This window comes from Aotus nancymaae, unplaced genomic scaffold (assembly GCF_030222135.1).
Source record: "Aotus nancymaae isolate 86718 unplaced genomic scaffold, 86718_ANA_hifiasm-v0.15.2.pri h1tg000019l, whole genome shotgun sequence".
NCBI classification, from domain to species: Eukaryota; Metazoa; Chordata; class Mammalia; order Primates; family Aotidae; genus Aotus; species Aotus nancymaae.
The window spans coordinates 43,892,379-43,908,006 of record NW_026988431.1 but is presented as its reverse complement, the minus strand read 5'-3'; positions in this window follow the sequence as shown (position 1 = coordinate 43,908,006).

Sequence of the window (15,628 nt, the reverse complement as noted above, 5' to 3'; positions counted from 1 at the left end):
AGAACAAAGTGTAACGTTATGCTATTGTGGCAAAGATAACTAAGGGAATGTTTCCTTTCTAAATCTGTAATTTCAGTAATTGTTAGAGGCAGTTTTACATCAATAAATTAGAGCAAATGGTTAAACCCAATTTGAATTTATGAAAGCTTAATTTTGGATTCATTTACTAGATTGTTTAAAGTGGTTATCAATGGGTAGTGTTGATGGTGGTGCTTTTGGAAAAATGAGTATTATATGCCTGCTCATCTTTTTATATTATCTTATATAAACTTCCTGATTACTTGTTATGACACTCTTAAATCATACATTTAAAGGAAAAATCTTAAAGTGATCTGTAAAACCATTTCCCCTTAAAAGGATATATTATGAGGTGAAAGGAAAGATAAAGATAAGAAGAGATCAAGAAGTGGACAAATTTCTGGTAAGGAGGGGGCTAAAGATGTTAAAAGACATCTTAGGAAAAGCATGTGATTTATAACTTTTAAAAGTCTCATTTAGATGGTTAAGGATTTATGTTTGTGTTTAAACTAATAGTTCTCTTGAAAATATTGTTTTCCACAAGTTTAAAGGTCCTAGCTACTTTTATACATTTGCCCTTAAAATTCATTGCATCAAACTGCCATGAAGAAATAAGAATTCTGATTTTTGCAAGTCAGTTTGAAATCAATGTGGAGGACAAAAAGTGGCATAGCTATATGTAAACAAAAAAAACTGTGTAATTCATAAGTTGGTCCACAAAGGATTGAAAGCCTTTAAATAACTAAATGATAAAAAGCAGTATGTACGTGCAAGTACACATTCTCCCTGTATAGAGAGTTGTTAATAAGGAACATGGTAGCCTAACTCACTGGAATAAAGAGATCCCCTGGAGTACCAAACCTCAAGACTAAGAGTCTTAATGCAATTACCAGGCTGCATTCCTGTACCTAGAGACCATACTGGAGGCTGTGGGAATCCTCAATTACTGCTCTTAGAGCCCCCAACTTGACTGTTTCTTCTGTACCTGGTACTTTTTTCAAATACTTCAAATTGCAGTGATGCATGGGAGGTACATTTAGAAAACATAATGCAGTGGAATAAAAGCACTTAAAAACTAAGGACAGTTTCTACTGATGAAAATAAAAAACTGCTGCAGTAAGATCTTTTCATCACCTGTAAACATCATACCCCGAAATTTTACTAGGTTGTTATCTATCCATATCAGTACCAGTTGGTAAATTATTCAATAGTCAGAAAATCCTGGAATGTAAACTCTAGATACTCAAGAAAACCTGACTTTTTTTTCAATAAATGTATATTATATTTAAAATAATAATGATACATTAAACATTATGGGATAAAGAAAGTACTTTCCAAAGAAATTAAGCAACTGCCTAGGCAAAGAGAAGTAACCCTTTAGCATTAATACTATCAGTTAGACAGTGACATTTATTGAACATTCCCTGTGTTGTATATTAAGAATTGGACTACCTATATCCCAGTCAACAATTTTTTCCAGAGTTTAGAAGTAGCTTATGCTTATTTTCTGTGTTTTTGTTACCAAATTGTTATTAGTGTGGTGCAAAAGTAATTGTGGTTTTTGCTATTTGCTTGATGGCAAAAACTGCCTACTTTTGCATCAACCTAACAGAAAAATACAAAATGGAGAAATAGTTTTCAGGTTTCACAAAGCATTTGCTGGAATAAATATCAGTTGTCTAAACAGTACTTGACTTATGACTATAATTTTCCTGGGATTCCATTTCTGGGACAATATCATATTAACAAACACTTTCAGTGAGACCATTGTATGATATTACCCAAAAGGGCAAAAAAATGCAGGGAGAAAGAACTAACAAAATTCCATGAATACTTTTATAAAGAAAAATACAATTCGATTGAGATGCATAAATGCTTACTTGATAATGACGTATTTTATCGAATACTCTTTTTGAGTTTACTGTGAAACAATGTCTTTTTTTTTTTTTCAATAATGAAGATTTCCTTGACTTTCAAAGACCTTTGAAGTTCAAGCAAAATGTAGCAATTTGGTAAAAGTAAAGGGTGCATTTCAAACTGATGATAAACATAATGTCCTATTAAGACCTGTATTATATTATTAGGGAATTTAACTTAGAATGTAAGACATTAGCTCTGTGGTTTTACAATGTAGTTTAAATGCTGTAACAGAAAATCCAAACAAAATTCATTAATAAGTATATTGCTTCTGTTTTTTTTGTTTTTAAATATTATATGTGGTCACTCAGGATAAAGTTGGTTTTTTTTTTTAACTACATTTCCTAGTTGGACAAATCAAAAGTAAGCTCCAGTTTTGCTATAACATCGTTTTGTGATTGCTGACAAGTCTATTAATCCCTCAATTTCCTACCACTAAAAAGAAATAACTTTGTGGTAAAGAGGTGTTAAACTACCAAACCCAATGAAAAGGTATAAAAACGGTCACAGATGTGGCAGTGCTTTGGCATCTTCAGGAGAAAAGATAGCAACTCAATGTGATGCTATTAGCAATACCATTTGTTAATTTAAAAAAAGAAGAAAGCAGTTACTCGATATCCATGATTTTATGGAGAAGCCATATTCTGTCATAGATGAGCTATTTACAGACATTCAATGGCACATTCTTTGACAAAGTGGATCATCACTGTCTAGTCTTTCTTGTATATGAATTTGAAGTATTTATTAAAGTTGTAACATACCTGTAATTTTAAGTTGTAAAACTTTAACACTCACAAAAGAACATTGAAAGACTGCAAATTTCTAGACTTCGGGGTTCTAATTCCCTCTGTATGTTACCACTATTGGCTTATAAAATTTTTAAAAATGTGAGTATAGAAACATATAAACTGTATTTACACATGAAGGATAGCTTAAATGCTCTGGACTGATAATCTGAAGGTCATTCTAACCTGGCTGACTGAACTACTTTTAATTCGTAAACCAAAGTTTTGAAAGGTACAGATAGAATCTTGACTACCTTGCATTCCCAGTTATGTTTTAATTCCAAAATAACTAGCTCTTTAGTGACTGGAAACAAAACACTTTTAGCATTTAACTTTAGAATACTTGAAATCCTACTTTAAAGCTCAACCCATGATCCATGTTTGCATAAGGATTTGGGTGTTACTTAAAATGGTCATGTAATGAGCTGCTTCTCTGCAATTAATATTCACTCCCTTCCCCCATCCTTAATGTGGGATCTTTGAAGGAAAAGGAAGCCACCAAACTAAAGACACAGGGAAATGCAAAATCAAGGTGAAAAGTTAACCAGAGGGTTGTTTTAATTTTGGCTATCAAATCCCTAGTGAATAATAGTAACGATATTGTTTTGACACCCATTTTGTGGCCTTTACCTATTGTTAAATTGACTAGATGTGAATATATCTTCAAATGTTTAGAATTTTGATTCTTCCCCATTGCCTCTAGATTTTGATACTAATCATTTTTCTTTGCATGTTGTATACATTTACTCAGCAACTAATCTAATTCTAGATTTTTAGCTTATCCACATTTCATTTTTGTTTGTTTCATTGGTATTTCATCAGTACAATGGCTCTACCCTCCAAGGAAAAAAAAATCAGCACAATGGCTCTACCCTCCAAGGAAAAAAACATCAGCCCCTCCCACAAAAATGCATATATTCAAGAAAGATCAATTATATTGTGATGATTCAATCATGTTAAGTAATCACCACTGAATTTCTTTAACTACTCTATTCAAAATAATTTGTGTATTAATATTTCATTTGAGATACTTTATTTCTGTGAAAGAAAATTTATCATGGTAACATCAAACTTGTGTCTTGAACAAACAACTCCAAATATAATAATACCAGCTCTGGTGGCTCATGCCTGTAATCCCAGCACTTTGGGAGGCTGAGGTGGGCAGATCACCTGAGATCAGGAGTTCGAGACCAGCCTAACCAACATGGAGAAACCCTGTCTCTACGAAAAATACAAAATTAGCTGGGCATAGTGTCTCATATTTGTAATCCCAGCTACTCAGGAGGCTGAGGCAGCAGAATCACTTGAACCCGGGAGGTGGAGGTTTCAGTGAGCCGAGATTGCACCATTGCACTCCAGCTAGGGCAATAAGAGCGAAATTCCATCTTAATAATAATAATAATAATAATATTAACTCTACTTCTTCATGCATTCGGCATATATTTAGAAACCTGGCTGGGCACAGTGGCTCACACCTGTAATCCCAGCACTTTGGGAGGCCAAGGCGGGCAGATCATTTAAGGTCAAGAGTTTGAAACTAGCCTGGCCAACATGGTGAAACCCTGTCTCTACTAAAAATACAAAAATTAGCTGGGCATGGTAGTGGGTGCCTGTAATCTCAGCTGCTTGGGAGCCTGTGGCATGAGGATTGCTTGAACCTGGGAGGCGGAGGTTGCAGTGAACCAAGATCACAGCACTGCACTCCAGCCTGGGACAGAACAAGACTCCCTAAGAAACTACTATGTTGGCCTCTTTGCTGGACTTGGGGAAAACAGTTGTGAACCAGACAAGAAAAGCAAAGTCCTTGTTCAAATAGGTCTTATATTTTAGTAGGGGAAACAATCACCAAAGAAATAAGCAAAAATATGTAATTTCAAATATTCATAAGTATTAACAAAAAAATGAAACAACAATGCAAGGGAGGGAGGCAGTGTATCTTACTCAGATATCCTGCAGGTAGGCCTGAGGAAGTGTTCTTTTAGAAGGACAAGCTCATTGGGGGAGCATTTTAGGAAGGGCGACAGATGAAGACAATGGCTTTGTGCTGGAAACCAGTATGTGTTTGGGAGGGAGCTGGGGGCATCTGAGTAGGCAAGAGCCAGATCATATGGACGTTGTTGGCCAGGTGAAGGAACAGGTTTTTTATTTTAAATGTAATGAGATGCTACAGGCAGGTTATAAGCAGGGGATTAACATGATCTGATTTACATTTAAAAGGAAACCTTTAAAAAGAATCTTCTTAACCTGTAATAGTTTATAATATATTATATATTATGTTAAGAGAGATCTAAAAATATGTGGTCAAAGATAAGTTTCTTTTTGTAGGGGTATACTATTTGTGTGATACCAAAATGGAAGAAATATTTAACAATCTATATGACATTTCTTATAGAGATTTAATAACTTGGTTGCAAAATGACTAAGTTCCTGTAACAGAGAAATCTTTTTCTCAATGAAACCTTAACTTTAATTTAAAGGCAGTGATTTCGATTATTTAAGAGAAGCTTGGGCGGGCATGGTGACTCACACCTGTAATCCAGCACTTTGGGAGGCCGAGGCGGGTGGATCATGAGGTCAGGAGTTCGAGACTAGCCTGACCAACATGGTGAAACCCCGTCTCTACTAAAAATACAGTAAAAAAATTAGCCGGACATGGTGGCATGCACATGTAATCCCAGCTACTCAAGAGGCTGAGGCAGGAGTATAGCTTGAACCTGGGAGGTGGAGGTTGCAGTGAGCTCAGATTGTGCCACTGCACTCTAGCCTGGGTGACAGAGTGAGACTCCGTCTCAAAAAAAAAAAAAAGACAGAAGTTTGAAATGCCCCACTTAAAAAAAACAACTGGACAACAGTGAAAAAGAAGTCATTTTGTTTAAATGTAATTATTAAATAAGTGTGACAAAAATAGAGCTAATTTTAGGGATGCTCAGGGCTGAGACTCCTTTTTTTTCAATAAGATAAAAATCTACATAGGCAAATCTAGGGACACTTTAAAGAGTTCAAGCAGTCATAAAAGGGTCATAGAGAGAGGGACCTCCTCTGGAAGAGGTAGGTAGAAAGGTCTTGCATTTTGGTATTGGTGGATTGCTTTTCTTTTAGAAACTACGTTCTTTTCCTTGTCCAGTACAATTGAACAGTAGATGATTTCTACTCTGTTTCACAGGCTATTTCTTTATTAGCAAGGTTACAGGTCTCGAGCACCAGTAAGGACAACTGGCCTGGGCACTTTCTTCATATCTCCCTTTATCTTCTCTCAACTTCAGGCCTATATGTACAAAGGTTAAATTTGTTCTTACTCAGCTAAAATCTAAAGCAAAGCCAGCAGAGGCCATTATTACTTTCTCTAGAGGACACAAAGGTAATCTGTTTTCCTAGTTGAACATGGGAGAAGAAACACCTAGATGTTTTATACCATGAGCCTATGAACCTCCACATCTAGGTGTTTTATACCATCTAGGTATAAATTCTTTTTGCTTGGAAATTATAAACATCTAGGTATAAATTCTTCTTGCTTGGAATTTATACCACCTATTCACATTTACATTGGAGACTTAATGTAAATGTGAATAGGTGGTATAAATTCCAAGCAAAAAGAAGAAAGTTTGCTTATCTTATCCAATACTTTTGAAATATATTATTATTTGATAGCATTTGGAGTTTTATAAGATATGACAAAACATTAAGACTAAAAAAGGAAGGCTGGGCACAGTGGCTCACTCCTGTAATCCCAGCACCTTGGGAGGCTGAGGCAGGTGGATCATCTGAGGTCAGGAGTTCGAGACCAGCCTGGCCAACATGAAGAAACCCCATCTCTACTAAAAATACCAAAAATTAGCCAGGCATGGTGGCGGGCACCTGTAATCACAGCTACTTGGGAGGCTGAGGCAGAAGGATCGCTTGAACCCGGAGGCAGGGGTTGCAGTGAGCCAAGATAGTGCCATTGCACTCCAGCCTGGGCAACAAGAAGGAAACTCTGTCTCAAAAAAAAAAAAAAAAAAAAAAGGAAAGAAAAAGATAAAGAAAAGGATAGCATGTCAAAGTTATTTCGCAAATTCTTTAAGGGGTACACGTGCTCGTGTTGCATTTTTGTTAAATATCATCCTAAAACTCTTAGAGTATTTTACAACTTAATTATAAATTAAAGTTTACAAATACTGGTCATATTACTTTAAAATAGCACGTCGTTATGGGTAGAAAAATATTACCCAAATTTTATAGCCCACTTTATTAATGAACTTTGTTTCTAGCTGACTTTTTTTTTTTTCTTTTTGGAGATGGAGTCTCACTCTGTCTCCCTGCTAGAGTGCAGTGGCATGATCTTGGCTCACTGCAACCTCTACCTCCCGGGTTCAAGTGATACTCCTGCCTCAGCCTCCTGAGTAGCTGTGATTACAGGCATGCGCCACCATCCCTGCCTATTTTTTTGTATTTTTAGTAGAGATGAGGTTTCACCATGTTGGCCAGTCTGGTCTCAAACTCCTGACCTTCTAGTTGACTTCTGTTCTCAAAGGTCAAAGTCATTTTGAAAGTGAACATTTGTCATTTGTTGAAAATCTTTAAAAATGTTAAATATGGTAGAATACCAAGTAAAAAAATTAAAATTATATTATGCCTTTAAAAAAATGGCATGTATGCATAGGAAAAGAATTTGGGAGAGATAACATCAGAACTTTAATAATGGCTATCTCTAGGGGATGAGATAATAGGCATTTTTTTGCTTTATATATTTTTATATTTTCAAAATTTCTGCAATGATCACATATCATTTTTATTTAAATACATTACTTTTGTATATTTAAAAAATGTACCCACAGACTACAGGCTAAGCCAAAAATAACTTTGTAAAGGTGTTATAACAACAGACGAGATTATGGTTTTAGCTGTTGAGTTTTGATAACTGATAGTTCATAAATGCTATCCAAAGATAAATTGTCCCTTGGGAATAGTATATATTTGAATGCCTTCAAAGATAATATTAGAAATAAGGGCCGGGCGGGGTGGCTCATGCCTGTAATCCCAGCACTTTGGGAGGTCGAGGTGCGTGGATCACGAGGTCAAGAGATCGAGACCATGCTGGTCAACATGGTGAAACCCCGTCTCTACTAAAAATACAAAAAATTAGCTGGGCATGGTGGCGCGTGCCTGTAATCCCAGCTACTCAGGAGGCTGAGGCAGGAGAATTGTCTGAAGCCAGGAGGCGGCGGTTGCAGTAAGCCGAGATCGCGCCATTGCACTCCAGCCTGGGTAACAAGAACGAAACTCCGTCTCAAAAAAAAAAAAAAAAAGAAAGAAAGAAATAATTAGTGCCTTTTCAGTTGAATCGAACTAATGCAGAGAAACTTTTAAGAGTTAATTTACGAAACACAAAAGGATTTTAGAAAGGAATTACAAGGACAGAAAAATAATTCAAATATTAGAAGCAAGGTTGAAAGAGAGTGGGGTGTCAGGAAACCTTTGTTCTGTTATAGTCTCTGCAGCATTGTATCTAGCTGTGTGTCTGTGAACATGTCATGATCTCACTGGGTCTCAGTTTCTTTAAAATAACAGGGTTGACTAAACATGACTATTTTCATGCTAAGACTATGAATCTAAATTCCTCCAAACAAATTTGGATTCTTGGTTTTACATGCAGCAGTCAATATATAAATGGGTCCAGAAGATGTCTTTGCTTCAGCATTGGTAATACTCAAGTGTGCTGGTTATTGTCCGATTCCTCTCTTCTCTATCATTGATTCCTTTCTCTTCTCTATCATTTCCCTCCTCTTCTCTCCATTCTTCCATTCCAGGAATGGGGTGCTCTGGCCCTCATCACCAGGGATCCCTTGTCTTGCCTGGGTTCAGTCAATGAGAACTGCTGGCAGGAGGTCAGAGGACAGTAGAAAAAAGAACTTGGTGTATTTCTTTCCCCCTCCCTTTGAACTAGGCTGAGATTCTGGTAGTGATAGCAGCCCTCTACAACTGCATCCCCTATCAGATCCCCTCCCACTGGCTCTAACTCTCATTAGGCTGCTTCAGATCAAAGTGTAGTGATGGCATCCTAATATGCTAGCCTCTGAATGCCTCCACATTCCTTGTTTGGACACTTAACTCTGCCCAAATTTCTGTAATTGTTCTTTACATTAGTTTGTACTCAAAATCCCCTTGGAACCGTGCCTTCAGTTCCTGCTAGGACTACATCCAAGTCATTTCTGTTTTTTCTGATTCCTACAACTTTGCTCAAATTCATTGCTTCCTATCTTACTCAGAGTAAGAGTCAAGTCTGACAATAGCCTACCTGATTGGTGCTGTGCTCACTCTACTCCAGCCACAGTGATCTCCTTGCTATTCTTCTAGCTTACCAATGTACCCTCCTGCCTCAGGACCTTTGCACTTACTATACCTTCTCCTTACTCCCTAAGCTGTTTGCATAGCTAATTCTCTCATCTTCAGGTCTTGGCTCAAATGTCATCTTTTCAGTGAGGACTTCCTGACTATGCTATTTAAAACTGCAAGCCTCTCCACCTCCCGTCCCTCTCTTCAGCTTGATTTTTCTCTTTAGCACACTTATAACCTTCTAACATACTATATTATTTACTTATTTTGTTTGTTGTCTCTCTTCCCATACTAAAATGGATTATTCCAAATGGAGAGGGTTTTCATCTGTCCTGTTGATTCTTATATTCTCAGAGTGAATAATACAGCCTGGCATATACTGGATTCTAAGTAAATATTATGTAAATAAATGAATGTTCCATTTTCACAACATGCTACAACAATTGTATTCAATATTTATGAAAGTAAAGTAATAAACATGCTGAAAAGCATGGAACATTGGTACAGTGGGAAATTCCCTGCAAAGGTAGATAGTTTTGTAAGCATGTCTTTTTTAAAGGGGAAAAAAGAGAGAAACTATTTTAATTATAAGATAAAAGTTTATTTATCTTTTCATTGATGCATTTCATTTGTTGCAAAACTTTCAGAAAATATGCAAGATATGTATCGGATCATATGTAGAAGTCCTTGAGAAAATAGCATCTTTAGTATTTGGAAAGTATAAGATTAACATCTTGATCAATAATACATATTACTTTGACACTAGCCATTTAAAATCATATTTAATTCAAGGCACATTGAAATATTTTAAATATTTGCTATAATAGTTAAAATGACATTTCCTTTGCATAAAAAAATTCTAAAAACTGTAGCAACTCTAAGGATGAAAAGTTTGTTTTTTAAGTGTAGGTCTATAGATATGTCACTGTAGTAACAAAGTATTAGGAAAAGCTCTATTTTGAATTCATAGAGTCTAAATGCTATTGATTAAGGAATACTTAGATTTTTTTAAATTGTCTTTTATAGACTCCTTGGGCTTTGTTTTCTTCGACTGTTTGGTTTGGCTGCTCTCATTTACATACTTGCTCTCATTAGGGTTTGAATTTCAGAGCTGGCCTCACTCTGCAATGAGAACAAATGTCTTGCCATGTGATACTAACTTTCCATTACATCCTGAAGGATTTGCAGTCCCAGAGGCAAAGAATTTATGGTTGGTACATGAAAGATATAACCATCACATAAAATAAGCCAAATTTGCAAACATATTTTTCCTTAGTGCTAATGTAGTCTCAGGATAATGAGAACTCAGAATAATCAGCTAATGACAAGAAATGAATCATTATTAAAACACTGGTTTTTTGGCATAAAATAGCTAATGTTTCTAGCTGGTTGATAATTTTCATAGCCACCATGGTATTTGGCACATCCTAAACCACTTTTCACTAGAAGCCTTCAGACCCCTCTGAAGCAGTTCATTATAGTCTGAAACAGTTCTGAGAATCAGGGAGAATAACACACAAGTTTTGCTGATATTCTATAGCTGCATAGCCAGTATTGTGTAGCAAGTACTTAACATATCCTACAAGATTTCTCAATAATTATCCAGCCAAGTAGGAAATTAAGTAGATACAGCAGGAGAGATTCAAAAGTATTGGAAGTCAATCCCCTAGTTAGAGTTTGGTCAGAATTTCAAGCTTGTTTTATTCTTTTTTAAAAAGTAAATAAACAGGTTACTTTACACTTTAATAACAGGATCACCATTAATATTCATAATATTTACATGGCATCATATTTCTAAGGAATTGTGTATACTTCCCAGCTTCTTGTTATTACTTATTATGCTCTATGAGATGTTTTGATGGCATGTGTTGTTTTGGTTTTGGCCAAAAGTCAAAGGAAAGAAGTATTGAGAATAGCAGCCAATAACTGTGAAAACTCATCACAGATCTGTTCATGTATCTGGTCATACCCTGCACTCATATAGCACTTTATGGTTGTCATACTCTTGCCATGCATGATATCATTTGATCTTTATAACCCTGTATCTGTGTGACCTTGAGCAAATCACTCAGCCCATGGCTGTGACTCCTGCTTTGTAGGCTAGGTTTAATAGATGTCTTCTACTAAGTCCATAGGAATGCTTCAGAATTAATAATAGAGTAGTTCAATGCATTATGAACTCTGTAAAAGAAAGGTATTATTATAAATGCAAAATTATTTTATTCACCTAGCTTGGGACACTAAAATTTAGAGAGACTAAGTGAGTTGGCTCTAAGTGTTTAACCACATTGGTCCCAGGAAACACACAGAACCATGGATTAAAAGGTTGATGTTTTCTAGTTTAGATAAGAAGCATGAGATTTTATCATAAAGGACAAAATACTGCCTCATAAGTAGAGAATATTGCTTTCTAAATAATACGACCAAATATTCATTCTGAACATGAACTCATTAATTTTATTTAAGTGTGTCAAACAGTATGATTTTATTAGTTATTGATCGATAGGCTACAGATAACAATGGATGACACCCAAGTTTCTTAAAAATATATCCAGTTTGAAGGCAATTAATCCCAGAATTATTATGAATTACATAAACTGAGAAGAGAAATTGGTAATATTTCTGATCAAAATAGTATTTTCCAAATACATATATTTTCTGAATAATATTGCATAAAGTGGTCAACCTTGTCACTAACGTTTCATGTAGCTTACATATTAGAATAAAGCCTACTTAAAAACATCAGATATTTGATAAGATGTGTTAATTTTAATTAAGCTAGGTTTTGCACCAACCTAATAAATAAAGAACAATAATTCAGAGGCTAGAAAATGTAATTGCATTGAGAGATGGAAAGGAATGAGTGTCTAGCAGGAGCCACACAGTGTGGTAAATACATTATAAATGTGTTTTTATTTAATCTCTACAACAGCTCTGTAGGATAAGCATTATTATCTCTAATTTAGAGATAAAGAAATTGAAACGTCAAGAAATTGAGGTCTTCCTTAAGAGTTTATAATCAGAACCACATTTGAACTGGATCTGAGTGAAACCCAGGTGTATGTTCTCTCCATTACTACACTTTATAATTTAGGAAATAATAGATCAGATGTTCCCAAACTTGTGAAGAGGAACAACATTCTAATTTTTTGTTTTGTTTTGAAATCACATAATGATGGGAGGAGGGGCCAGGAGAAAGAGGTTGAACCTGATGTGGATGAATGTGAGGGTAAGGGCCACTGATAGTGAGGGGCTGCAGGCACGCACCACCAGGCCCGCCTAATTATTTTTTAAAATTTTTTGTAGAGATGCAGTCCCTTGCTTTGTTGCCCAGGCTGGTCTCGAACTCCTGGGTTGAAGCAGTCCTCCTGCCTTGGCCTCCCAAAATGCCGGGATTACAGGCATGAGGTTCTTCACAGGGGAATGAAGTGAGCAGAAAGTAGCTGCTTGTCAAGTGAAAGAAGCAATGGACCAGTGTAGACTTTGAGGTGCACCTGTTAGGCTGCTGTGTTGGGAACTGCTGATATGGTTGGATAATGCTCTCTGATGGTCTTTCTGTTATATTAAGGAGTAGAGATTTAAAAATATTAGATAATTTTATGTTTCTATTCCTGAAAAGGGTTGGGGGTGGGTTGGTCTGTCATTCTATTTCACTTCAAATAAAGATGCATTTTTATCTGGAATGTATGTGTAACTGTCTTGGAATTAGACTCTCCAGGGCCAGACTATCTCCAAACAACAGACAAGCAAATTCCCAGGATACCAGGCTGCGGTTTGAGGTAGGCTGCTGCTATTTTCCTCTCCTAGAGAAGAGGACACTCTAGTTCTAGCCCCTCTGCAACTGACAGATCACCTTACCTCTCTGGGCCTCTGTTTTTTCCTCCTCTGAAAAATAAGGGGCTGAACTAGATAATTCCTAGGCCTCACTTTCAGTCCTTCTGTTCTGCAGTTCCATGAGAAATAGAAATCACAGCTTATCCTTTAAGCCCTCTAAAAGAAAAAAAAAACGAAAACAGTTAGCTGCCATGGTAAAACTGTCTGCTATATAAATTTTAATGTTCCAAAGGATTAAAGTCCATCAATCTTGTAGACTTGTTGGGAAGCAAGTCAGTTGGCATTTTCATACAGTTTTTAATTTCATTGTGTTTTAGCATTGTTAGAAAATTTTTCTGTAGGGCAAAATTTTGCTAGGAATTAATTCATTTTTTTAAACATCCCATTTTGAAATTTAAAGTAAATCACTTGTTTTGAGTATCTTATGTAGGTGCTTTTTAAGCCACAGATAATTTTGTGAAACATTCTAAAAGTATACTCTGCCCTCAGAGATTACTTTAGGGACAAATTACTTGTTATGTTAAACTGAATAGATGAAAATTTAAATGCTGTAATATTTAAGTTATTCAACATATACACTTTGATGATGAATACATGCTAACAGGAAACATTTTACCATAGTCTTACTTTATGCTTTTCTACTGCATAATGTTCATAAATTCATGAATGGGTGGATTATCTTGGTAAGAAAATAAAAAGACTTTTAATCGTGTGAAAATATGGATTTGTGTTCTTTTGGAGTTGTTGCTTGCTCAGCAGACATGTGTTGAGTCCTGCTAACTTGACAAGTACTGCACTACTTGCTGAGATTACAAAGATAAGTAAGATATGCTCTGTGGCTCTGGAAAAATCAGAAGCTAGTAGAAGATGCCTGTAGTTCATCTGGAAAAAGAGAGCTTATAAAGTTTTTCTACAGTATGACCTCATTTGAACATAAGGAGTGCTGTTATTATTTTCCTTATTTTACACAGGAAACTGAGTCTCATGGAGGTTAAGTTATGATGCTCAACTTGTTATTACTTGCCCAGTATCTGCTGTCCCTTAAACAAGGACTGGGACCATGTCTATCTTTTTCACTGTTTTCCAGTGCCTAGTACAGTACCTGGCACATAATAGGTGCTCCATTTGAGCACCTATTTGATGGATTAATAAATCCAAACATATTTGAGACATATTTGATGGATTAATAAATATTAGATTATTAGTAGCTCCAACAAGTATTGGATCACAGGTAAGCATTACTAGCATTAATCTTCTTACTCTTGAACTAAGTACCCTTTCACTATGCCTTGCTGCCTCTGTAATTATATACCTGTTTAGTATTAACAGGATAAATGCTTGAGGACTGGAAAAATAATTACATACTCCCTAATTTTTTAAATAAGGAAAGAGATTGCCTTTGAAAGGTAGAAGCTGAACACCCTTGGAAAAACGATAGGATAAATCATCCCCCAGAACTCAGATATCTTGATTCCCAACCACAAAAGCATTCTTTTCTTTATGAAGAAATAATTTGGTCATATGTGTCAAGCTTTCCCATTATTTAATGGTTTGGAATCATTTTAAGTTGGCCATTAGAAGTAATGGCAGTAGGTTTGAGGGTCTAGAAGTATTATATATTGTGTACTTTATCAGTAATTTGTATGACATTTATGAAGCTCAATATGGCTGATGTTAAGAGACAGGGTTATTAGCATTGCAGAACATAACAATGGAATTCAAAATGACCTTGGAAAAATTGAAAGGTGTTAATCCTAAATAGGAACACATGTGGGGAGAAAAGACAAATGCACTATAACTGCACTATGCAACTGTGGCAGGGAGGAATTTAGAACACCAAATTCAGAATGATGAAGTAGTAATAATTCTCGTATTACATTCTTCGACTATTACCGGAAAACGATGGTCAGTCTTAGTCCTACCAGTTTAAGAGATTTGTAACAAATTGTATGAGATTTAGAGGATATAGAAAATAATTGAAAGTTAGAAATTTAGGTATGTGAAAACATAGAAAAGTCTCAAAATATTTTACCTCTCATATTTTCATTCTCAGAAGCTATTCAAGGACATGCTCCATGAAAATGAGGAAGACAATGAATATAAGAGACAGGCAAAGGCAGTTCCCAGGACATAAGCAAGGGACATCTCAGGTAGCAAGTGTCCACCTGGTATCCAGGGCCATCTGTCCAGGTAATGCATATTACAAAAGGAGAGATATTTTTCAAGAAGGTGAACATAAAAGAATTCTGATGTGTTTGAATATTTTAAGAGATATTAAGAAAGATTTTAGAAATATTAAGAAAGATTTTAGAAATATTAAGAATGATTTTAAGAAATATTAAGAAATATGTGGTGACACATGCCTATAATCCAAGTTACTTGAGAGACTGAGACAGGAGGATTGCTTGAACCCAGAAGTTCTAGGCTGCAGTATGCTATGATCATGCTTGTGAATAGCCACTGCACTCTAGCCTGGGCATTATAGCAAGACCCCTATCTCAAAAGGAAGAAGGAAAAAAAGAAAAATAGAAAGAGAAGAAAGGAAGGAAAGATGAAGGAAAAGAGAAAGAAAAAAGAAAAGAAAGAAAAAATGTTAAGCATTTGATGGAGAGTTTGGGGTTAAATTAGTGATATACGCAGAGAATATTTGCTAAAACCAATAAGCAACTCCAGGGAAACAAAAGTTTGAGCCAAAATGAAAAGAAGAAGAATTATGTATACTACAGAGCTTCACTTTAAATAACATAAATACTAAGTATTAA